Source organism: Hemicordylus capensis, chromosome 2, assembly GCF_027244095.1.
Source record: "Hemicordylus capensis ecotype Gifberg chromosome 2, rHemCap1.1.pri, whole genome shotgun sequence".
Taxonomy (NCBI): Eukaryota; Metazoa; Chordata; class Lepidosauria; order Squamata; family Cordylidae; genus Hemicordylus; species Hemicordylus capensis.
The window spans coordinates 288837027-288862600 of NC_069658.1; the positions used below are offsets into that span (position 1 = coordinate 288837027).

Sequence of the window (25574 nt, forward strand, 5' to 3'; positions counted from 1 at the left end):
CTGGGGGAGTGGGCGACAAAATGGCAAATGCGGTTCAATGTTAGCAAGTGTAAAGTGATGCACATTGGGACGAAAACCCCCAACTTCAAGTATATGCTGATGGGATCCAAGCTGTCGGTGACCGTCCAGGAGAGGGATCTTGGGGTTGTGGTGGACAGCTCGTTGAAAGTGTCGACTCAATGTGAAAAAGGCAGCTGTGAAAAAGGCAAATTCCCTGCTAGGGATCATTAGAAAGGGGATTGAAAATAAAACGGCTAACATATAATGCCCTTATACAAAACTATGGTGCGACCACACTTGGAGTACTGCGTACAATTCTGGACACCACATCTTAAAAAGGACATTGTTGAACTGGAGAAGCTACAGAAGAGGGCAACCAAGATGATCAGGGGCCTAGAGTACTTTTCTTATGAGGCAAGACTACAACACCTGGGGCTTTTTGGTTTAGAAAAAAGACAACTGCGGGGAGACATGATAGAGGTCTATAAAATCATGCATGGTGTGGAGAAAGTGGAGAGAGAGAGATTCTTTTCCCTCTCACACAACACTAGAACCAGGGGTCACTCCATGAAATTGATTGCCAGGAGTTCTAGGACCAACAAACGGAAGTACTTTTTCACACAACGCATGATCCACTTGTGGAACTCTCTTCCAAAGGATGTGGTGACAGCCAACAACCTGGATGGCTTTAAGAGGGGTTTGGAGGAGAGGTCTGTTAATGGCTACTAGTCGGATGGCTGTGGGCCACCTCCAGCATCAAGGGCAGGGTGCCTCTGAGTACCAGTTGCAGGGGAGTAATGGCAGGAAAGAGGGCACGCCCTCAACTCCTGTCTGTGGCTTCCAGCGGCATCTGGTGGGCCACCGTGCGAAACAGGATGCTGGACTAGGTGGGCCTTGGGCTTGATCCAGCAGGGCTGTTCTTATGTTCTTATGTTCTTATGACCACTTCTCCCCGGAAAAACAGCCATCCAAAATGTCTTTCGGAATGCTCGGAACACTTGATACATTCTGAGCTCATTTCATCGGAACAATTGGCTTGACCAGTTGTTCTAATGAAATGTGCTGGGGATTTGCATTTTGTTTTGAGCTTAAAACAAAGGTATAAGGTATATGGGGATGCAGTCAAACCTAATTCTTGTCCCTTTCCTTGTGTGTGAGATGAAGGATTTTCTGCTCTTGCACAGCAGCGATGCTATTTCACCCATCAAAATGTGTTATCACCAAATCAGAAATCAGTTTGTTTCAAAAATATTTCCCATTCTGAACTGTGATGACAAATACTCATTTAATAGCTTGAATATTTACTTGACTCCTTGCTTAATATTATATATCCATTTTGGATATGTAATAATATTTGATTTTTTATTATTTGCCTTTTGGATTTTGATATTTTATTTCAGTATTTGACTTTGGAAAGTATATGATAGATTGTAAAGTGAGGAATTAGTGACAGATTTTGTGAGCTGACATTAAACAAGAGAGACCTTCTTGTTAAAACACATTCATGCCTCATCACAGGAATTTAGAGCAACAATCCTCACCACAGGAATTCAGAGCAATCAGAGAACGTATTTTTCGTTATGAACCCCACCACCCATTTTGATAATCAGGAGAGGTCCATCTGCAGTTGCCTCCAGCTTGTAAGGTGGCTACTCGGGTACGGGCCTTCTCTGTTGTTGCCCCATAGCTTTGGAACATGCTCCCTGCTGAATTAAGAGCCTCCCCATCTCTGACAACTTTTAAAAGGTCTTTAAAGATGCATCTATTCACCCAGGCTTTTAACTAAATATTGTTTTAATAGTTTTAACGTTGTTTAAAATGTTTTAAGGTTTGAATTGTTGTAGTGTTTTAACTTTTGCTGTATCATTTACTTTGTTTTAACTGGTATTTTAATTTTTGTTGTCATTTATTTTAACCAATGTTTTAGCTTCTTCTGTTTGTTTGTTTGTTTGTTTGCTTGCTTGCTTTGTTGTAAACCACCCAGAGACGTGAGTTTTGGGCGGTATAAAAATATGTTAAATAAAAAGTAAAATTGTCCTTCTTTTCCATCTAGTCACAGACCCTAGTTCTGGCCTGCTCAACTTTGATCCCCCAACTGTTTTTTGACTACAACTCCCATAATCCCCAGCAACAGTGACCAATAGCCAGAGATTATGGGAGTTGGAGGCCAACATCTGCAGGAGGGCTGGAGTTGAGCAGCTCTGCCCTAGATATACCAGATTGCAACAGACCAGTAACTTCAAACCTGGGTCATTGTGTGACATCTGTAAAGCAAAACTGGATGGCAGGGTTCCCAGATGTGGACATTCATCTCAGATTTGTAGCTATTTTAAACCCCCTGCAACTATTCCTGTGCTGGAGGGGGTTTCCAGTGTTCCAGCGATCCTGCTGCAAGTGCTGAGTGGCTCAAATCACTCAGCAGCTGTTTTCTGTGAGTCGGCCCATTGGAAACTATGAGCTTACTCATGTGTAACATTTCCTGTGTGGCGGCAGGAGGAACCTATTTGTATGCTGCTGTTGTGCTAGCAATTCCCATCCCAGTTCTCTAAGCAACTGTTAGCAGCAGCCTGCCTCCTCATTTTCTCAGTGACTCACTATGACTGGCCCAGGGGCACCAAGGAGGAGCCCCACTGAATGAGCAAGCCAAGAATGAGCAGCTTGCAATGGCAGCTTAGAGTGGCAGCCAATCACCTGTTCTCTTGCCCTAACAGTGGCAACTACTAGTAACTGCCATCACTGGTTATCTGATGGCAAGCAGCAATCACTGCCTCCTGCTTCTTGTCTGGCAAAGGAAGAGAGGGAGAGTCACCACAGGCCGTGGCACAGCTGAAAAGGGGAAGGAAAAGAGCTCCTCTTTCTAGAAAGGGAAGGTGCTCTATCTCTGGCAGTGGCAAAGCCAGAAGAGGGCAACTACATGGGCTTCTTGCCATTCTCCCCCACAACCTGGAGCTGGCCTTGGTATTGTTTCTCGGTCATAATGTGGTGTCCTCCATGTATGAGGGCCTGGGCAATTACCCTCCATAAAAACATAACATAAGAACAGTCCTGCTGGATCAGGCCTAAGGCCTAACTAGTCCAGCATCCTGTTTCACACAGTGGTCCACCAGATGCCTCTGGGGAACCCACAGGCAAGTGCTGAATGCATGATCTCTCTCCAGCTGTTGCTGCCCTGAAACTGGTATTTAGAGGCACCTTGCCTGAGGCTGGAAGGGGCCTATAGTCCTCAGACTAGTTGCCGTTGATAGACTTGCCCTCCCTGAATTTATCTAAGCCCTTCTTAAAACTATCCAGATTGGTGGCTGCCACCACATCTGGTGGCAGAGGGTTCCATGGGTTAGTTATGCATTGTGTGAAAAAGTACTTTCTTTTGTAGATCCTAAATTTTTTAACAGTGTTTCATGGGATGACCCATATGAGAGGTATAAAAAACTATCTCTCTCCACTCCATACCATGCATAATTTTATAGACCTCTGTTACGTCTCTGCTCATTCATCTGTTTTCTAAGCTAAAAAGCCCAGGTATTGTAGCCTTGCCTCCTAAAGAAGGTGCTCTATGCCCCTGATCATCTCGGTTGCTCTCTTCTGCACCTTTTCCAATTCCATAATGTCCTTTTCGAGTTATGGTGACCAGAACTGAACATAGTATTCCAAATGAGGCCTGTCAAAAAGGGGGTCTGTCCAGAAACATGTATTTATCATAATTGCACTTGACCATTCCTCTTTGCATTTGGGCCTAGTCTGAAATCTTGCTCTTAGTTCTTCATTCCAGGAAGACAAGTAATATAACAACAATTGCAGAATGCAGGATGCAATTGCAGCAATTTCCCACCCTCACTACTCAGAGATTATGGAACAGGAATCCCAAGTCAAAGGGTGTGATCTCTGAAAGGCATGCACCAAATCCAGACCCCTTTTCTATTCTGAACTTTAATGTACTATGAACAGTTGGAAAGGATGTGCTGCTGCTTCAGCAGAGTATTTTAAACCAGGGATCCTCAACGTTGGGCCCCCAGATGTTCTTGGACTTCAACTCCCATAATCCCCAGGCCCAGTGGCCTTTGGCTGGGGATTATAGGAGTTGAAGTCCAAGAACATCTGGGGGCCCAACGTTGAGGATCCCTGTTTTAAACAACCCTCTTCTGTGGCATTCTCAGTCAGTCTAATGTCCTTTTGCAATGTACTGATTCTCACTTGATTGTCCTGCCAAAATTCTTTCACCAGGCTCCAATTTAAGACTCTTAGAGCCCTAAAGCTGATTTCAATATGCTGACCACATGCTGGTATAAATCTGTACTTTCCTTAAGGAATGTGCAAAACATACTACACAAGAAATATTGCACAATGAAACTTTGTGCATTGACCTGGCAGGTAAAAAATGACTTGTTCAGATACACCTTTTGAGGTACTATTCCAGTTATTGATTCTGCAGTTTTAAGGCTTAGGCATATGCTTTGCTATGGATAGTCTCGGGGCCCACCTTGGGATTCATAGGGAGGTTTCTCATCACTTTGGCTGGATTCAGAACCAAAATTTCAGCCCTTACTCCTACCTGGCCACTCTCCCCTGACTCCTGTAGATAATTACTGGGCAAAGGCAGGAGACAGGCTGGCTTTTTATTTTTATCCAAGTGCAGTAAGGTAGCAGCGTCTTCTGCAGTATCATTTAAAAATGACTCCCAGAGGTATTTATTTTTATTTCTTCCCTGGCAGTCCTAGAAAAGGCACAGGTTTCATCTTTTCTGGGGGGAAACTACAATTCTCATGGAACCCTGCACCTGTCCCAAGTACCTACAGGGATCAAGGGAGGGTGGTGAGATGGCGGACTGATTGGTGCCCAAATCACTTTGGAAGTAAATCAGCCCAGGCCAGTAACAGTTGCTTCAATTTGGACTGAACTGGTACGGAACCAGTCTGCTGGTTCAGGCCAGAATTGAAGTTTCATTAACTGAATCAAGCCAATCCTCCTCTGTATCGAATCAGACTTAGGCATTAGGGATGTGTGAACTGGTTCAAACTCGAATCGTTTCTAATTCGAACCAGGGTGGTTTGATGGTTCAAATTTGAACCGAACCAGCCATCAGGTTTGAGCTGCAGGTTCAAATTCGAACCAAACTGGGGGTGGTTCGATTCAAACCAGTTTGGACCAGTTTGAACCTCCAAAAGTGTGTGGGATGGTAGCTGGCACCCATGGGTACCAGCCACCCAAACCCCAAAGCAATCAGACATTCGTACGATTTTTAATGATTTTTTGAAATTTATTTATATTTTTTCCCTCATAGGGTATAATGGGATTTGAACCAGCCCATTATTACCTACTGTGGAGCACCCATGGGTGCCAACAACCACCCAAACCCCGAAGCAATTTGAGACCCTTATGATTTTTTATGAATATTTGAAATATTTTTAATTATTTTTCTCATAGGGTATAATGGGACCTGAACCAGCCCATATCCCCTATTGTGGAGCACCTAGGGGCACAAAAGTGGGAGGGGTGATAGGCACCCAGAGTTGCCTACCACCCACAAAACCGCAAGGCAATCTGACACTCCTCTGATTATTGGTGAATTTTAAAAGTATTTTTGAATTCCTCATAGGGAATGAGGATTGCAGCAAATGTATAGTTTCACGTCGGGGGAAAAGGGGTGTCCTAGAGTGGAGTGTGGTGGGTGGTAGTGCCCAAGGGGGGCAAGGAAGCTACAAGAATTATTTGAAAGGAATTGGGCAAAAGGCTGATTTTTAAGTGATTTTTGAAATTTACGTGTCTTTAAGGTTTTTCTCCATAGGGAAGAATGGAGGTTTCAGCAAATGTATAGCTTCACGTCGGGGGCAAAGGGGTGGCCTAGAGCAGAGTGTGGTGGGTGGTAGTGCCCAAGGGGGGCAAGGAAGCTTTCAGAATTATTTGAAAGGAATTGTGCAAAGGGCTGATTTTTAAGTGTTTATGTGTCTTTAAGGTTAGCAATGAGAATGGATTCATGATTTGTCATTGAAAATCTTATATGCTACCAAAGAATCTACAGTCAGAACACTTCAGAGACAACAAAACCCAGCACCCCATGGGTTAGCAACCCATGGGGGTGTTTAGCACCCTCTGTGCATTACACCACCACTCACTCTGGGCCACCCCAGCACCCACAAGTGGCTTTAAGGTTTTTCTCCATAGGGAAGAATGGAGGTTTCAGCAGCCCCATAACTGCATTTGGGAGGTGCTGTGTTGGCCCAGAGTGAGGGTGCTAACCACCCATGGGTTAGCAACCCATACTTTTAAAATTCACCAATAATCAGAGGAGTGTCCGATTGCCTTGGGATTTTGTGGGTGGTAGGCACCCCTGGCTGCCTACCACCCACCCCATTTTTGTGACCCTAGGTACTCCAAAATAGGGGATATGGGCTGGTTTGGGTCCCATTATACCCTATGAGAAAAATAATTAAAAATATTTCAAATATTCATAAAAAATCATAGGGGTCTCAAATTGCTTCAGGGTTTTGGTGGTTGTTGGCACCCATGGGTGCTCCACAATAGGTAATAATGGGCAGGTTCAAGTCCCATTATACCCTATGAGAAAAAAATATATATATATTTCAAAAATTCATTAAAAAATTGTACCAATGTCCGATTGCTTTGGGGTTTGGGTGTCAGGTACCCATGGGTGCCAGCTACCACCCCACTCACTTTTGGAGGTTCAAACCAGTTCAAACTGGTTTGAAACGGTTTGAATTCAAACCGAACCAGAGGGGGGTTTGAGCAAAACCAAAACCAAACCATCCCCTCCTGGTTCAAACCCGGTTCGAATTCAAACTGAACCGGGCAAACCGGTTTTATGCACATCCCTATTAGGCATCATACAGCATGTGTGTCTACGTGGATAGATAGGTAGATATCTGAAGGATAAAAGTGAGCCAATAAATAAATTATAAATACATTATATGGATTTATTAAAAAGTGTTTTTAAAAACATATTTGGTATACTGTCTTCTCAAAAGGTGCTCTTGCAGAGGCCTGTGTGAACAGAAAAATAAAATCATAATAAGGTCTTTTTTGTATTTGACACATTGTGTAGCAATGTTTATAAAAACAACAATGACAAATGCTGGGACTGTTTACAACCTAAAGCAGCCTGTACATACACCTGCTGGAACTGCAACCAGATAAAAAAGAGTTGGAAGTTATTTTGCTACTTAATAATATGGTTGGTTATATTATTCAGTTTAACTCACTTTGTATTTCATTGGTGTCTTTTGCCCACATGAAGCACTTTAAGTTAGCGCTGAGCTTATAAATTAAAGCTAAAATCTTAATGCCTACTATATGGTGTTACTCCTCCGGCCATCAAATAATTAAAGAATGGCTTCAAAACAAAAGACCTAGAGTGTAATTTGTAATTGGTTCTGGTGGCAAATTCCAACATGAAACATTTGAAAGGATGAGATGGACATTAACTCCTACAAGTCATTTTTGCTGCTGCAATCAATCCCTCCCCAACCCTTGCACAAAAGCTTTAAATATCCCACACTTTGTTGCCTATGGAATGTGTCAATTGCCTATGGCAGGTGTCAAATAAACAAAACAAAACAAAACCACCCTAAACCTGTCTGGCATCCAGTGCTATATGAAAACAGTGGTGCTCCTGGTGCGTTTCCAGCTTGAACACCAGCATTCACATGCAGGGGGTGAATTTCAGTGGCCTCCCCTTTCCCCAGAAGTGCTCTGTGCCAAACAAAAATATTTCCTTGCAGGCTGCTCAGGGCCATATTTCCACGTTGTACAAAATGCTTTGACAAAATGTACAAAATGCAAATTACACTCTAGAGGAGGTAACTGATATTTGCCCTCCCCCATGAATGATCAAGCCATCTACCCAATGGTGCAGCGGGGGAATGACTTGACTAGCAAGCAAGTGGTTGCCGGTTCGAATCCCCGCTGGTATGTTTCCCAGACTATGGGAAACACCTATATCAGGCAGCTGCAATACAGGAAGATGCTGAAAGGCATCATCTCATACTGCGCTGGGGATGGCAATGGTAAACCCCTCCTGTATTCTACCAAAGACAATCACAGGGCTCTGCGGTCGCCAGGAGTTGACATCGACTCAACAGCACACTTTACTTTTTATGAATGATCACCACTGCTGGGTTAGTCAAAGCCATCAAGAGTGCTGCCGCTTCTCATGTAGCACTGACAATTCATTAGTTTGGTTGTTGGCAACTGTACTTGCAATCCTGTTATACAGGGCAGACAGAAAAGATGAAAAAATAAATATATATACTCTTACTTTAAAAAAAAAAATATTTATTTTTATTTATTGTTCTATTTCTATACCTCTCTTCATTAAAATAGTCCCAAAGCACTTTACTTTCTACCTTGATGTCAGTGATAATTTTAATTAGTAGCCTTGGGTAGGGATGTGCAAACAGGTCTGACATCCGGATTTGGGGGATTCGCTTTTTTTTTTTAAAGTTATTTTAAAAACTTACCCCCTCCAGGGGGGTTCTCCGAGGTGGTGGTGCGTCCTCAGAGGTTTCCCCTTCCCCCGCTTGCCTCCTATCCATCCAAAAATGGCCCGTTCAGGCTTTTGCCCCTGACACAGTGGCCATTTCGGAGGCCGCCGCACCTGCACAATGGACCTCTGCGTGGCCTGGCATGACCCAAAGAATGGCCAAATGGGCTGGTTTGGATGGATGGTAGGCTGGTGGGGGAGGGGGAACCTCCACAGATCCCCCTGCCTCAGAGAACTGCCCCCCAAGGGAGTAATTGGTTTTTTTTAAAAAAATTAAAGCTCACGAACCCCCACTCCCAGGCCAAACTGGACTGGGCGGGTCAAGGGAGTGCCAGACCGAACTGGCCCAGTCTGATTCAGGTCCAGTTTGGACTCGAACTAAACTGGACCAGCTGGTTCCGTGCACACCCCTAGCCTTGGGTGTTCAGCAGAAGAGGAAGAGCTTATTTTTCTTTCAGTATGATCCTATGCAAGTTTGTTCAGAAGTAAATTTCAGTGGATGACATCCTAACAAAGCACCAGTGCAACAGGAGAAGTACCACCAGTGGAGCACCAGTTCTTCAAAAGAGTTTCATATTATCACTGCCCTGCTGTTATTTCAATTACCCCCCTTTCCTCTTAAAGCCGTGTCATCTAAAAATATGTCCCTGAGGGCTGTGTGACTCTCAGGGGTGTGCACGGAACCAGCATAGGTGGTTTGGTTCAAATCTGTACCAGATTCAAACTGAACCTCCTGATCCATGAGCTGGTTCATTAGAACCAGCAGCGATTTGGTTCAAGCTGTCAAACTGGTTTGACTTGATTTGAACTGATTCGATTGCCTTGCTTGTAAAGGGGAATCGGGTAAGGATTCCCCTTTATAAGCAGAGGGGGATTGCCAATATAAAAATAGATTCAGGGGACGGGCGAGAGGCCACCTTACCAGCTCTCACAGTAGTGGCTGTGTTGTTGGCTCCCCAGGGGTGACTGTGCGGTGGCAGCCCCTCTCGGCCCTGCCAGTGCTGTCCCCCGCACCACAGGCTGGCAAGCAGCCCAGTTCTAGAGAGAGTGACAGTGGAGTCAAGAGGGGCTGCCACTACAGTTGCCACACAGCCGCAATAACTGCCCTCTAGCCAGCCTCCCAAACCCATTTTTGCATAGGCAATCCCCTGATTCCCCTTTAAAAGCAAGGCAATTGAGCAGGCCAAACCAGGCCAAACTGGTTCGATTCAAACCGGGCTGGCCCCCTCTTTTGGGGGGCCAGGCTGGTTTTGAGCTCAAACTGGTCAAACTGGGCTGGTTCAAATTGAACCAATTCAAACCGGTTCCACACACCCCTATCAGGGACATATTTCTGGATGACACAGAATGCTTCCTGGAGAAGGGGAGGTTGTCAGAATTTTCCCCCACTGCTGAGTCAGCAGTGGAGGTGAGTTAGTTTTACTTTTCAGAAGCATCGGTGCTTCTCCCACACGGCTAGTCGGGCTGGCACTGGTATTTTGTATTTTGATATTCTGCAGGAAAGAGCTGCTCCTGGCTGCACCGCGAACGCAGTGCCAGCCCGACTAGCCGTGTGGCTCCTTCAGGAGTTAAATGGCTAGCGCTGTGAACGCAGCACCGGCCTGCCTCCCAACTCCCAAATGGAGCTGCTGGGCTCCATTCGGGAGTCAGACCATGCCCCCTACGTCTGAAATCAGACGCAGGGGGCGGGGTGAGCAGGGCTGCCACTGCGGCCACAGACGGGCCGCTGGTGGTCAGGCTCCGGGCCTGTTCAAGGGCACTTATTCCCTAGTAAGATTGTTTAAGATTGTGGCCTTAGTGTTTCTTTATAACCTCTGAAATGGAACTGTCACATAACTCTACACTGTGATAAAGAAGTTGTTCCTGCATTGGAAGGTTGCACATATCACTGCTGAGGTGTTGGGGAGATGTACATCAAGGAGAAACATGGCAATAAAATGCAAGAGGCAGAAAAGCCCACTCAGCTTCTACAGGTCCAAAACTGGTCCTAGGCTCTTTCACCTGTCTGGGTTGTGGCTATGGCACTGTGCAGAGGAAGGCTGGGATAGGAAAACAGCAGTATTCATTTACAAGGGTCAATGCAACACTTAATCAATATATTATATTACAAACTGCCATGTATTTTACAATCTCATTTATCTAAATGACTGATAAAATGGGAGTGTTATGTATACAGAAATTTGGCTTGTCAAGGAACTCACAATGAATTTAGATAACTTGCTGATTGAGGTCATAAATTTTGGTTCATGGGTGTTCCTACATAATGTGGATTTAGAAGGGTGTCTCTCATAAATTTAAGTAAGAATCTGGCTTCGCTAATGGCTGATATTTTGGATTTGCCTTTTTCTGGCCACTAGTGTTTAAAGTAAGATTTTTAGAATGTTAAAGTCAAATCCAGCTTAATCCGCTTACTGTGTCACCAAGCAGGAATTGCTTGCATTAGGTTTAAATATGCACATCACGCACTCAGAGTTGATATGTAACCTCGTCCATACTGTGACTGTTATTTACAGGGATTAAATCTGCTAAAAGAAAATGTACCTCAAAAGGCAGCAAGAAATCAAAATAAATTGCAGATTGTTTACATCCCATATCTAAAAGTCTCTTTAAAACTTATACCACAAACAATTTTGAATTACTAACGTGTCTCAAATAATTTCCAAGGAAAAAAATATTTTTGTAAAACAGAAATTTAGCCAAATGTGAGTTTCCTTGGTTGTGTTTATTAATGCCATGCATACACAAACTATCATAGTAGACAGGTTTACTGAAAAATAAAGTTCTAATAATACCTAAACAAAATGCAGACAGTGAATCCCTTCAGTGTAAATATAGAGTCGTTTACCTATGAACCAGAACACTGTACTTTCACATTCACAAAGTGGGGCTTACCTTAGTCCAATTAATATACAGACCTGTACTGATGCATTTGTTTTGAAAATGCCGCTGGAAGATTGATCATCCATCTCTCAGTATATCATCTAGTTTGGCCCTGTGTTTTATTGAATACAATGGGAGTTACTTCCCAGTAAGCATGCAAAGGACTGAACTATTAGGAACAGCTACTTCGTAAGTCGTCTTTTTTCGTAAGCGGATGAGCTGCTTCGTATGCTACCATCCAGTAGGGTTGCCAGGTCCAGGTGGTGAAAACAGTCGAAATTTGTCACCAAAAATTTGGGAATAGTTGGTGCTGTTCACCAAAAAAGTCTCTAAAACGTCTTCACTATGCACTCAAAAATTATGTAAAATTTACATATTGATAAACTGAGAATAAATACAACTCACACACCCTTTTCCCACACAATTCAAACACCAGCCTTCCTCTGACTGGATCACAGAATCCTATGGGACAAATGGTGCATTTTCTTATCATTTTCAAGGGGGAGGGAAACCACCACAGAACCCTTTCCACACAGTCCAAACGCCAGTAACATCTGGATAACAGAAGGGGGGAATTATTATTATTACATTTATATCCTGCTCTTCCTCCAAGGAGCCCAGAGCGGTGTACTACATACTTAAGTTTCTCTTTCACAACAACCCTGTGAAGTAGGTTAAGCTGAGAGAGAAGTGACTGGCCCAGAGTCACCCAGCAAGTTTCATGGCTGAATGGGGATTTGAACTCAGGTCTCCCCGGTCCTAGTCCAGCACTCTAACCACTACACCACGCTGGCTCTATACCCCTTCTCCACCAGGAATCACCCATTTAGTGCCATGGCTGAATGGAGATTCAAACTCAGGTCTCCCCGGTCCTAGAGGGGCTCTGAAGAAGAAGTCCCTCCTTAGGGCCACTGGGTTAAGTGAGTCACTGAGAAAATGAGGAGGCAGGCTGCTGCAAAAAACACTTGGCTGGGGAAATGGGATGGGAATTGCTAGCACAACAGCAGCATACAAATAGGTTCCTCCTGCCGCCACACAGGAAATGTTACACATGAGTAAGCTCATAGTTTCCAATGGGCCGACTCACAGGTAACAGCCACTGAGTGATTTGAGCCACTCAGCACTTGCAGCAGGATCGCTGGAACACTGGAAACCCCCTCCAGCACAGGAATAGTTGCAGGGGGTTTAAAATAGCTACAAATCTGAGATGAATGTCCACATCTGGGAACCCTGCCATCCAGTTCTGCTTTACAGATGTCACACAATGACCCAGGTTTGAAGTTACTGGTCTGTTGCAATCTGGTGTATCTAGGGCAGAGCTGCTCAACACCGGCCCTCCTGCAGATGTTGGCCTCCAACTCCCATAATCTCTGGCTATTGGTCACTGTTGCTGGGGATTATGGGAGTTGTAGTCAAAAAACAGTTGGGGGATCAAAGCTGAACAGGCCAGAACTAGGGTCTGTGACTAGATGGAAAAGCAGGACGATTTTATTTTTTATTTAACATATTTTTATACCGCCCAAAACTCACGTCTCTGGGTGGTTTACAACAAAGCAAACAAACAAACAAACAGAAGAAGTTAAAACATTAGTTAAAATAAATGACAACAAAAAATTAAAATACCAGTTAAAACAAAGTAAATGATAAAGTTAAAACACTACAACAATTCAAACCTTAAAACATTTTAAACAACGTTAAAACTATTAAAACAATATTTAGTTAAAAGCCTGGGTGAATAGATGTGTCTTTAAAGACTTTTTAAAAGTTGTCAGAGATGGGGAGGTTCTTAATTCAGCAGGGAGCGGGTTCCAAAGCTTTGGGGCAGCAGCGGAGAAGGCCTGATCCCAAGCAGCCACCATACGAGCTGGTGGCAACTGCAGATGGACCTCTCTTGATAATCTGATTGGGTGGTGGGGTTCATAATGAAGAAGAAGTTCTCTTATTGCTTTGAATTCCTGTGAGAGGCCTGAATACATTTTAACAGGAAGGTCTCTCTTGTTTAATGTCAGCTCACAAAATCTGTCACAAACTCCTCACTTTACACTCTATCATATACTTTCCAAAGTCAAATATTGAAATAAAATATCAAAATCCGAAAGGCACATATTAAAAAATCAAATATTATTACCTTTCCAAAATGGATATAAAATATTCAGCAAGGAGTTAAGTAAGTGTTCAAGCTATTAAATGAGTATTTGCCATCAAAATTCAGAATGGGTAATGTTTTTGAAACAAATTGATTTCTGATTTGGTGATAACACATTTTGATGATTGAAATACCATCCCTGGTCTTTAAAAGTCAACACAAAATGTAAATCAAAGCAGCTGTAACTCAGAACATAAAGAAGAAGAAGAAGAAGAAGAAGAAGAAGAAGAAGAAGAAGAAGAAGAAACAGCTGCTAAGAGTAGGATGCCCCTTTTATTGATTATTCCTAATGTGTTTCGAATGAAATCCTTTTCATTCACTTTGTAGAGGCTTGCCACAGAACCGGTCTGCAAAGAAGCTTAGTAAACATTCACTTGACAAAGATTTAATTCAAAATGCACTGAGAATATCCATAAAAGAGGTATATCACTTCTAACACTATTCTTTTTCTTCTGTGTCACATGCTATTCTGGGCAAAATCTTGTTCTGGGAGAATGATTTTACTTTTTGTTTGTCCTCTGTTTAAATTTGTGAAATTGTGTTTTAATAGCTTGGGACAGCTGATTTTATAACTGATTTTAAAACGTGCATCATAATTTAGATTTTCTTAAACACCTTCACTAAAACCCGCACAAACTAACAACTAAGTAAAGGAAGGGTGTTGCAAAGTTCTACTAAAATGATTCTGTTGAAGAGGACAATTAACCTTTAGCTTCATGAATGAGAAGCTGTGTTAAGACAGCACACTCTGTATTAAACACTCAATAAACACCATCTTCTGCTAACTACCTCTGTGTCTGTCATTAGTGCGGATGTTACCTTCTGTATAGAAAGTTAATGAGGAGTCTTCCCATCTTCCCGTGGGAAAGGTTGCCCTCATGACCTAGACAAAACAAAGGGGTCACTTTGATAAGCAAGGACTTTGCTTACTGCAAGTAGGCCATCATAATCAATGACCTGGTTGTAAAGGAGTGAAAATTCTCCTGACAGGACAGCAGTTAATGTGAAAGAAAACTCTCCATCCTTTCCTGACAAAGACAGAAGGGAACAAACCAAAATGAAGAGGCAAGCCTGAATCAACAAGTGATCGCACTAGTGAAAAAGAAGACAGGCGTGATATTTTTAGTAAATACTTGACACTCATACAGGAGGCTTTCCATAAGTTAGCAGCTGTTCTAGCCTGAGAAACAAGGATTGCTTCCCACTTAAGCAACAATACACAAATAGGTGAAATGATACATTTTACTGAATTAACAACTGTTGTCTAGACAAGGATGTCTAAATAAGGAACTAGGATTTGAATAGCACTGCACCCCCATGTAATAACTGAACCACATCGTATGTCATTGACTATGTCCAAACCAGCAGAAACCCCTGTTCTTAACAGGTTCTGTACACTCATGCTGGGTGGTCAAAACTTTATTTTGGAGTGCTGACCTTATGAAAAAAGAACCTGCCTGGCTTCTTAAATGTTCTTAATTAACTCGAGAGAAAGATACAACTGTGAGTTTCATTACATTAGAGAAGAATTATTCTTGTCTGTGGGTTGGTTCCAACAATACAGTCCCTGTTACAGATTATTATGAATGGGATGCACCAAGTGTGTACCCACAGAGACATCCTCCTGGATGTGTGGATGCCCTCTTGGCACATTCCTTTATCATGTGGGGGGGCTGTTGTTCTGAATGGCCGCTACATGCATGCTCCAGATATTTGTTTAAACACATATTGGAAACTCATGAATAGGTACCATTCAGTTAAAGGAACCTACCCACTCCCTCATGATAAAGGCACACATTGAGAGGGCATTGGGATCTCAGCACGACCCCTTCATAATTGTGTGTGCCAGTGACTGGGTCATTAGAAGCCGTTCTATGAAAATTAAGCAGTTCAAGAACTTTAGCATCCACCATTCCTTTAGAAATGTTGTGGTAAAGCTGGAATTTTGGTATATACTTGAGCAGCTGATTTGCCTATTTCTAACACAGAAACCTGGATTTTCTTTGTACTGGGAACAATATGAAATAGTTGCAGTGCAGAGTGCTCTATCAGAAAAAGATAAACCCTCTTTTAGCAGCCTTTAGTGCATTTGTGTTGCTTAAGGTTCCAGAGTTCAGTCATGCTAATATTAGCTCTATTCACATGTTATGTTCAGTGCATGTACAATCTACGTACAGTCTACACACATATATAGATCTGTCCAAATGTACAGTTTTTTTAATTCATTATAGCACTTAGCAATAGCAATAGCACTTACATTTATATACCGCTCTTTAGCCGGAGCTCTCTAAGCGGTTTACAATGATTTAGCATATTGCCCCCAACATTTCTGGGTATTGCCCCCAACATTTCATTATGTTCAATGCACATACAGTGGTACACTTCTTATCTTATTCTGCATTTGAAGAAGTCAGTATCCAGCCTCAGTTTTAAAGTAAGAGACATTGTGCAATTATTCACACAAAACAATGTAATGTTATCAGGCTATCTGATTACATTCCAATCTTATACGTGTATATGCACATGTAAGGTTCTTCTAGTAAGCATTTTTAGGATTTCAGCTTTGCACAGCCCAGAGTATGTTTGTTTTCCTTTAGAGATGGGTGAACTCTTCAGAGCATGTCTCAAACTAGACTAGAAAAGATCCAAGTTGTTCTCTGATCCAAATCAGGAGTAGCTCCAGTCATTTGCTGACCCAGTCTAATGCAGCTTGGTTGTCTACCCCCTCCTGCCAGCCTTCCTATCCCCGCCCCCCCAGACACACACGCACATTTTCTATACCAATTTTGGCAGTGACAGGACAATGAGAGAAGCAGCAGCAGTGACCCTGTGGAGAGTAGCCTCCCGCCGCCCTTCTCCCTGCCATAGCATGCCAAGAGAACAGCAGCAGCAGCACTGCAATGGAGAGACCATTAAACTCTGGACATTCGGGGCTTTGGAAATTCATCCTGAATTCATTTAATGTTGTTCATAATTCCATGTCAAAGCCATAGAGAAATTTTCTAAATTCAGACCATACAAAAAAAATTTTTTTAACTTAAAAAAATCTTAAAATACAATGTGTACTATTGCTATATGGGGAACAGGAGCGTTGTTTTAATTTTAAATTGGCCTACAGATTGAGGATTGTGGGTTCTGAAAAGAGTATCCGTGCATGGAAAGCAGTGCTTGAGGGGGGACTTGCTCTTCTGTTCTAAACACTACATCGGGGCTGTCCTTCAAAACAGAAAAGTGAGTGATAATACTCCACATTTTGCCTGCTGCTGGCATGATGAATTTGCAATGCAGAAAGCCCTTAAATTAAAAGGATTGCCCTTGAGGGTGCTATTAATAATATAATGTTGCAGCTATGTCAAATGCTACAGCACCAAAATTGCCAGGTAGACTAATACCTTGCATGGGCCTTTGACTTCATTAAAAATGCAATGTGCGTACAGTAAAAGCAGCTATGTTGCACTCTGAGTTATATTTGACTCTGTCTTCCAGGGTGGGCTTTGACATCTGCATACATCAAGGTTGCAAGCACAACCAATTGTAGGTACACAGTATGAGTTCCTAGCGGCAAGTAGGTCTGTGCACACAAGAGAGCAGTCTGCCTTTGCATGCAAAATACCACCTATGAATACTGTAAGAACTTAACTGGTTGTACATTTTCCTCATATAAAATACAATTTAAAAGACACACACCTCCTTCTCTCCAGAAGACATTATTGTGCTGTAGCTCTTAGCATTTCTAGGCGTGGGGGAATCCATTAAGATGGTTAACCCCTGAAGATTGAAGGATCCAAACGGATTACTGAGAGCTGGGGGTGATGTGAATTGATAGGGTTTTATAGGGTTTGCAGGCCTGTTTTGCTTATATGTCTGGGGAGATTTCCAGCTGCTATGCCTGGCAATTCTGGCAAGAATTAGTCAGCCTCAGGGAAATGACCTGGGCAGTTGTCACAATCACTCTCAAATGCTCTCTCCTACCTAATAAAGCCAGAATGACCCCATGGTTCTCTGTGGGCTGGAGTTTGGGACAATGTGGAGATTGGGACGATGATTGGAGCAATGCTGAAGAAATGCTTGTGACAAATCCAAATGAAGACAGGCTAGAACCCACATTAGAGTTCAACCTCTGTGTTACTTTTCTGCCACCATTGCATCCAGTCAGTGTCAGCCAGTAGCACTTTTATAGTAGTAAAGGACTTATTACATCATGGTCTCCTGGGAGGGTGGAGTCCTCCGAAACCCACCAGGACCAATTTGCACAAAACCTTGTGGATAAAGTCACTCACATCCACTCTGCTAAGACTCCAAGTTAAATGGTTTGAACTTTACTGGGAAGACCTGTATTCCAATCTTCACTCAGCCATGAAGCTCACTGTTCTTAGATCTGTCACTCTCTCCTGCCCTATTTTATCTGTTTAGGGCTGTTGTGAGAGGAAAATGTGGTTGGCACTATGTGCCCTGCCCTGAGATCCTTAGAGGAAGTGGGGGATACAACTCTATTGCATTCGGCTCTATTTCCTTATCTGCAGATACGAAGCAAATTCAGTCCCCATTGAATCAAAACTAATGCCAAACAGTCATGGAAACAAGCTAGACAAGTATTCAGGCTAAACTTCATTAAAAAGTAACCAAATTATTTCATTTCCTGAGCTTAATTTATATGCAGACTAATGAGAAATAGTAAACATGGAGTCTCACTGGGCCATTTTACAATTACATTTCAGAACAGAAGTCATTTTAGTGCATACATCCTGTTGCATACAACAATATAATATCAAAGCACATCATGAGGAGAGTATATCCATCCAGAAATATTGTCACTGGTTGCAATAAACTGTTACATCTTTTGAATATTTGGGGCTTTGAGGATATCAGCTGTTGTTTTAGCTGTTCATGCTGTCACTTTATTTTTTGAACACAAGGCTATGAAGAAACTAGATAAATTGGACTTGCCATATTACAGAGAACACTAACTGCCTTGCTAATAGAAGCTCACTAAGGAAACTTCAGTTGCATGGCTTGACACATTTTAAAAACAGTCAACAGCTGCAAATAACCTGATGGCTTCTGAAAATCAATTTACTGTAATTCTCATTAAATCATCAAGAGGAATGAATAACGCTTTCAACACTAGATTCAATCCGAGCTTACAATACTCCACTGGGGAAATTTCCACTAATCTTCAGTTTCAGACATGGCCCATGTTAATACCAGCTGTGTGTATGCACTAAATACATATTGATGGTATGATGGTAATTACATATTGAATGTGAATTGAGATGCACTGTACCAAAAGCCACCGCACAATGGTGTATTTAACGTTCTAAGGGTGGATACCACTCATCATCATCATGACTTTGGAAATTCTATATGGAAACTCTAACGGTGTAGGGATGCTAGTTTTTGCCATGCCCACCTGTTCCCATTGCACCTCATATTGAATCTTGGCTGTATCACTGTTTCTACTGATGAAGAAACCTCTGCCTGAGTGCAGTTCTCTGATTCAAGGAAAGGGAATAAGTCATCTTGCCCCGGTCATTCTTAATGCCCCAGGTCATTAGAGAGATAACAAGGGACTAGGAAATACTACTCTGATTGCCTGTGCCCTGATAATGCATGGAAAGTGCCAGAATAGACCAAGCATCAAGATAGGGCTGAGAGAGATTCCTGCCTGCAACCGTGGAGAAGCCGCTGCCAGTCTGTGAAGACAATAGTGAGCTAGATAGACCAATGATCTGTCTCAGTATATGGCAGTTTCCTATGTTCCTATGAAGATTGGAATGCAGTTTCCTTCTCATTACAAGGGAACACCCAGATAAACCAAAGAACCAAGTTGCCTGTAAAACAAAAGCTATTTGCCAGAAGGCATCAACACCAAGCAGGGCTGGTTCTAGAAATGTTGGGGCCTACTGCAAAATTAGGTTTGGAGGCCCCATGTACAGCTAATTTCCTTTGGGCTAAAGAGTGGGAGGTTGTCAGCCTCTGCTAAGTTGGCAACTATCTAAAACAAAAGAAAGAACTAACAACAGGCTCCCAGCAACTTCTCCTTTCTTCATTTTTATTTGCCTCATTTTCATTGCAAGGGTCATCCAATGAAGCTGATTGGCAGGAGATTCAGAATGGAGAAAAGGAAAGGCATCTTCACATTCTGTATCATTAATCTAAGGAATTCAGTGGACAGAAGGTTCAGTTTCTAACTGTAGGGTTCTCAGGTAGCAGAGCTTGGGAGGAGCGTCAAGGGTAGACAATACTGGGCTAGTCAGTGCAAAGCAGCTTCCTATGTCCAGGGAAAACTTATGGGATAGAGCCCCTGTTTTGAAGGCAGAAAGTGACATCATCCTCAGCTGCCCCCATGGCTCCTGCCTCCCCTCCCCTCTCAGTATCAGCAAAGCGCCAGCCTGTCTGACATCCCGTCTAACTAGAGTATGGCTTCTGAGACTCTCTCTCTTCTGCACAGACCCCAGCCTAACATGAACCCCTCCCCCCACAAAATGCTGGGGCCCCCTGCAGTTGCAGTAGGCTTAAACAAGGTTAGAATTTTAGAAGGTGGAAGGTGCTCAGTCCTCTCAAGCTTGACCCTGAAAGCTCAGTCTTTAAGATATAAAACCTTCTCTTAGAATTAGTACTTTGTAATGTCTGTGGATTCAGGATTCACACTGCTACATGTCATTCTTTTCCCAAGGACTAAGATTGCCCACCTCTCACTAATCAGCCATCCATCCTACTGAAAGCCCAGAGAGAGAGAGAGAGAGAGAGAGAATGCACTACCTGTGAATGAGTCCTAGAGTTTCCCAAGCCTGAGAATCTCTGAACTGAAATCATTATTTGAAACCATTATTTTGGGGCCTCCTTGCTGAGAACCTAGCTGCCTGGTGTTTCCCTTTGCCAGGCAAATTTCCCAGCTCATTGTTCCAGCACAAAGCAAAGCTGCAAGACAGATAGCTATAGAATTGTTTCTCTATTCCCACTTTCTCCCTCTCTCTTTCTCACTTCCATTTCCTAGTGCCTGCAACTGAATCCCCTCTCCCTCAGTGTAAACCTGTAAATATGTATTTGGGGCAACTCTATGCCATTGTCAGAACATTAACCACTTCCACCCCCACCCCACCCCCACACACGGAAGATTACTGCCAGCAAATCGGGCTGAAGCACTAACCACTGCTTTTCACTTGTAAATCTCTGTTCATTTATAAAACTCAGCTTTGCTTATGTGTCTGTACTCTATTGTGCCCTTCTGAGTGCTCTAACTCGGATATATACTATCCATTTGTAGAATAGGATGAAGGAGTAGGGGGCTTGCATTTTTCAACACACCATCAGCCACAAGATGTGGTGATAGCCAACAGCTGGATGGCTTTAAGAGAGATTTAGATAAATTCATGGAGGTCATGTGGCTCCATTTTTAAGAGGTTTCAGCCAGCACTGGGCTCCAGCCTGGCCAGGAATGCCTCTCCCTGCTTTTGCAAGCAGGGAGAAGCCAACCCAGCCATGCTGTGAAGGCAGCAGTGGCTGGAATTTCCTTCCAAACAGGGTGCCCCACGCGCGGCCCCATCTGCTAGCGTGGCCACACCCCTTGCATCTGATGTCAGACACAGGGTGTGTGGCAAGAGTGGGGGGGGCACCGGTGGCTGGCTGGACAGGGGCCGCCGCCACCCTCCGTACCCCACTGCAGGGGAATAACAGCAGGAGAGAGGGCATGCCCCCAGCTCTTGCCTGTGTGCTTCTCAGAGGTAACTTGTGGGCCACGGTGTGAAACTGGATGCTAGACTAGATAGGCCTTGGGCCTGACCCAGCAGGGCTGTTGTTATGTTCCTTGAACCTCAATGTATAATTGGGCTGTATGCAGGTTTGCACTAAGCTGAGTGAAATTCACCACACTTCAGATCAAACCTGGTAATAGATTTATTGGTGGAGAAGCTGCATGCAGCCGTAAAACTGATAACATGGTCTGTATGCTCCTCCCTCATGGAGAACATACCAAAGTGTTGCAATTTCTCCCACTTCTCTAAATTTCCAAGTGGCTATTGTAACATGATCATGCTTGAGGCATGATCAGTTCCCACTCCACTCCGCTGTGCATTGTCGCCAACACTTCCAGATATGCACTGCTCCATATGATGGGAGGTGTCTATTGCTGACCCTCCTCCCTTCCCTATTATCAGCTTTCCCGTGTATGGAGATCTGCATTTAGGGAAGGGCTGAATACACTTAGGCAGACACAGAGGATTGACTGGTTCCTCTGCTTAACGGTTGCCTGTGTCCACTATTAGTCTATTATTTATAGATCATGAAATCAGATGTACTTTGGAGCTGGAATAAAGGCAGTTTAAACTGACTATCCCATTCATTTCCAATATTGTGCAGATATACTGTCTGCCTGTCATAATTATTATTAACTCTGTCCATGGTCTGGTAATCATTAAATGATAATATTTTAAAAGGCAGGTAAAAGTTTTGTTATTTCACTGTAGTAATTATTGGCCTGAGCGGCTAAATAAGCAACAGGGAGTAAATAATTTCCTCTGGCAATTTCTTTTGAAGTAGAATTCAGAACATGAGCCCTTTCCTTGTTGGAACATAAATATATATTTCTTAATTACATTTCCCACACACACAGTAACAGACAGTTAAATGTTTCCCTTGGTGTGGTATATTAGTGTTGTTTTTTTTAAAGCCACAGGAAAATCTTTTAGTGCTTAGGTTTGTTTATGATTTCTGAACTTACTGAGATACTCAAAGCCAAAGGTGGCCAATTATTTTGCCCCCTGAAAGAAAACAGCAGTTTGTGCAACAGCTTGTACCTAAATACTTCACTGTCTGAACAGCCAAGTTGACTGTGATATATAAAAACTATAAATGTGGGTCAAGATAGATATAATCTGGTGACTATTCCAGAATAAATTAGAATGACTAGCCAAATGTATGTCCAGTACTCAACATTTGTGCCAATGTATCTGCCTGTTGTGCTATCGTAGTCTTCCAAAGCTGAGCTAGTCATGTTTTCTTTTCCCTTTGTTTTAATTATTCAGATCCTGCCAAGTTGGTTGCTGCTACTGAAAAAGCCTTGTCTCTAGCCCTGGATTGCCTCAGGCAGCCAATTGCAGAACTGCCAGCCATCACATTTGCAACATTTTCCTTTGCAAACAAATGCCACTATAGCTGTGAGCAGTGAGGTGGAGAGTGTGAGGGACACACATGTCCAGGCAGGACTTTTGACACACTTTGGTGCTGCAACCCTATTCTAATGTTTATCTCTGACAGCTCTGATAGCTTTTAAATCTCTGACAGCTTTTAAAAAGTCTTTAAAAACACATCTCTTCACCCAGGCTTTTAATTAATGTTGTTTTAATGGTTTTAATGCTCTTTTAAAATATTATTTTAAAATTTTTAAATTGTTATAATGTCTATCCCCCCCCCCCATTTTTGTCTTAATGAATGTTTTATTTTGTTTTTATTCTGTTGTAAACCGCCCAGAGATGTAAGTTTTGAGTGGTATAAACATGTTTTAACAAATAAATAAATAATAAATGTCTGAATAGGGTTTCTGACACCCATCAATTAAATTGTTGTCAAAGGTGAGTATAGAGGATCTTTATCTGGTTGAATCTATACAAATCCCTTTTTGTCTGTTATTTATGATTTACTATTTACATTTATATCCCACTCTTCCTCTCTCAGAGCAGTGTACGTGGTTATTTTTATCCTCACAACAATCCTGCGATGTAGGTTAGGCTGAGAGATACGTGACTGGCCCAGAGTCACCCACTGAGGTTCATGGTTGAATGGGAATTTGAACTTGGGTCTTCCCGGTCCTAGTCCAACACTCTAACCACTACACTATGCTGGCTCCACTTAATTAACTTCTTCTTTGTAGATAGTTAAGGCATTTTATAGCCTGACTTGGTAGGTGGTTAGTAGGCACGAAGGCAAGACAAACCAGAAGACCATGAGAAAATAATCATGAGGTTTACAAGTTTCATTTTTTAAAACATGTTTGTTGTAGATCCAAAATCCATATATCACTATTTATAAGTTTTGCTTAGATAATGTATTGTTAGTCTCTTCTCAGTTACTTAGGAGAGTGGCTATGACTCTGGACTTAGTTACAACACATTACTCTGTGAACTTGAAGCAAGCTCAGGCCCTTTGAGCGCTAACTGTGTCTCCCACTGGAACTTGCTTTAAAAGATTTTAGAGACCTCCTCCCTTTTCTTCTTACTTCCATCTGACATCAGTGCTGACTTCCTTTTGATTTGCTTAGCCCCTCTGCTTATTCCCTTTTTATTTTCCACACTTGCCTTCTAACAAGCCTTTTCTCCTGTCCTCTCACAGCTCAACACTCTCCAGCTGCCCCAACTGTCGTTTTTCAGCTGCTCAATCTATTCACAGCAACCTATCCAGCCTATAGCCAGTGCCACATCTGGTACTCCTAGTAATTATCCTAGTAACCACATTCACTCTATGGCCACCTTTGGGCGTACCTGTAACTGTGGGTCCAACAGACCCGCAGTTTGCCTCTGAGTCCCCCAGCGTAATCTCAGACTATTAAAATCTGCAGTCTGGGAGCCTGCAAAGGGGCAGGAATTGGCTGTGTGGGCTTCCTCTGAGCCTGGAAGGAAAGCCGTGCCAGCCAATAGATTTCGAGCAGTGGCAGGAGCTCCTTAACTCTAGTTTGGGCCATCTGGATCCTCGGTTTGGGGGCAAAATCAGAACCCTGGTTGGGTCCTAGAACTATGGTTCTGATAATTCAGACATCACAGGGGGCCAACCTGAAGCGAGTTGGCCTAAGGTTTCCCATGATGTCCAAAGGTGGCCTATGTTTAGCAAGAGAATCTTCCTAGTAACCACATTCACTCTGTGTTTACCATGTATAGCCTGCAACTCTTTGCAGGCAGGCAGAGAGCAGGGCCTCCGTAGACCATCTTAAGGGCTGAGCAGGCTCATGTGGGAGCAGGCAGTCTTTAAGTAATGTTCTCCCAGACCACGGCTTTGTAAGTTAAAACAAGCACCTTGAATTGAGCCTGGAAGTGTGTTCAAGGCTGGTGGATGCTCCAGAGTACCTCTCCTGCTGAGTTCCTGTGGTTCAGCTCTCCATCTTTCCTTTTTACATTAGATTCAGCTTACTTTGCCTCAAGAACATACATGCAGAGGCGCTCATACCCCTGGACTTTGGGGCTGCAGTCCAGGGCCTCCACAACCCCTGTGGGCCCTCAAATCTTTTTTAGTCTGTCCTGGTGGATGTGGTTTGGGTCCTCAAGAACCTACGTGTTTAAAAATGATGCTTAATTTGCAGTGGGGGCAGCCTCCAAAGGCCTTTAGGACTAGGCTCCAAAATTACCTAGGTGCACCTCTGAGTCTGCATACATGCTCTGAGAATGAAAGAAAACAGTGACACAGGTTTAATCCTTCTATTGTTGTGCTATAAAAGCTCATCTAGAGAATAAGAGAGGTTTAATCTTAATACGTTTGCAATCCCACTCCATCCCCTCCCCCCAGTGTTTAGTGATCATATATTTTAAAATGGGACCAAAGCGTCTATCTCTCCATGCTGAGCTCCCCACCCCTCAGAAGAGCAACATGAGCTGCACAGGAAGCAGCCATAATACCCATTCCAAATGGTCCTACCCCAGCTGCAGCCTCTGTTGGACGGTACACAGCCCCTTCGTGGATTCCAGTTGCTTCCAGTTGTGAGTGGTACAATTCAAGCACAGGAACTTCAGTCAACTAGTATATTGGAATCTCAAATGACCAGCTATTGATTTGATTGACTCTTTATGCAGTACAACTTGTGATTTTATTTCAACATCCTCAATTATTGGTTTTGACCCTGATGTGATAGGTCCAGAGCCAAGAGGTTTCAAGGCATTCGCTGAATGAATACTCTTAGAATGAGCTGCTGCTATAAATATTCATGACACTGTGTTTCAAAGAACAAAAATCCACAGAACTGAATGTTGAAAGGATGTTTGAATTCAGAAATAGCTATACATAGCAGCTTGCCCATTTTATTTTAGATGAATATTTGACAATTATTTTATTTCAGCATTAATCACTCTCTCT

The 25574-nt window shown here is 42.9% G+C and overlaps 2 long non-coding RNA genes across 3 annotated transcripts in view; one reads left to right on the plus strand and one right to left on the minus strand.

The window, feature by feature from the left end:
• LOC128342366 (uncharacterized) overlaps positions 1–22792 on the plus strand; it is a 142288-nt gene extending 119496 nt beyond the window's left edge. The window contains exon 3 of the long non-coding RNA XR_008314936.1: positions 22544–22792. This is a non-coding gene — a long non-coding RNA (uncharacterized LOC128342366). The remainder of the gene's footprint in view (positions 1–22543) is intronic.
• On the minus strand, positions 6915–11485 carry LOC128342367 (uncharacterized). Of its 2 annotated transcripts, none has more exons than XR_008314937.1 (3): positions 11410–11485; positions 8104–8216; positions 6915–6996 (listed from the first exon to the last, which is right to left on the minus strand). It is a non-coding gene; the product is annotated as an uncharacterized LOC128342367 (long non-coding RNA). The 2 variants fall into 2 exon arrangements; XR_008314938.1 differs by having other exon boundaries at positions 11387–11473.
• Positions 22793–25574: the final 2782 nt, after the last annotated feature.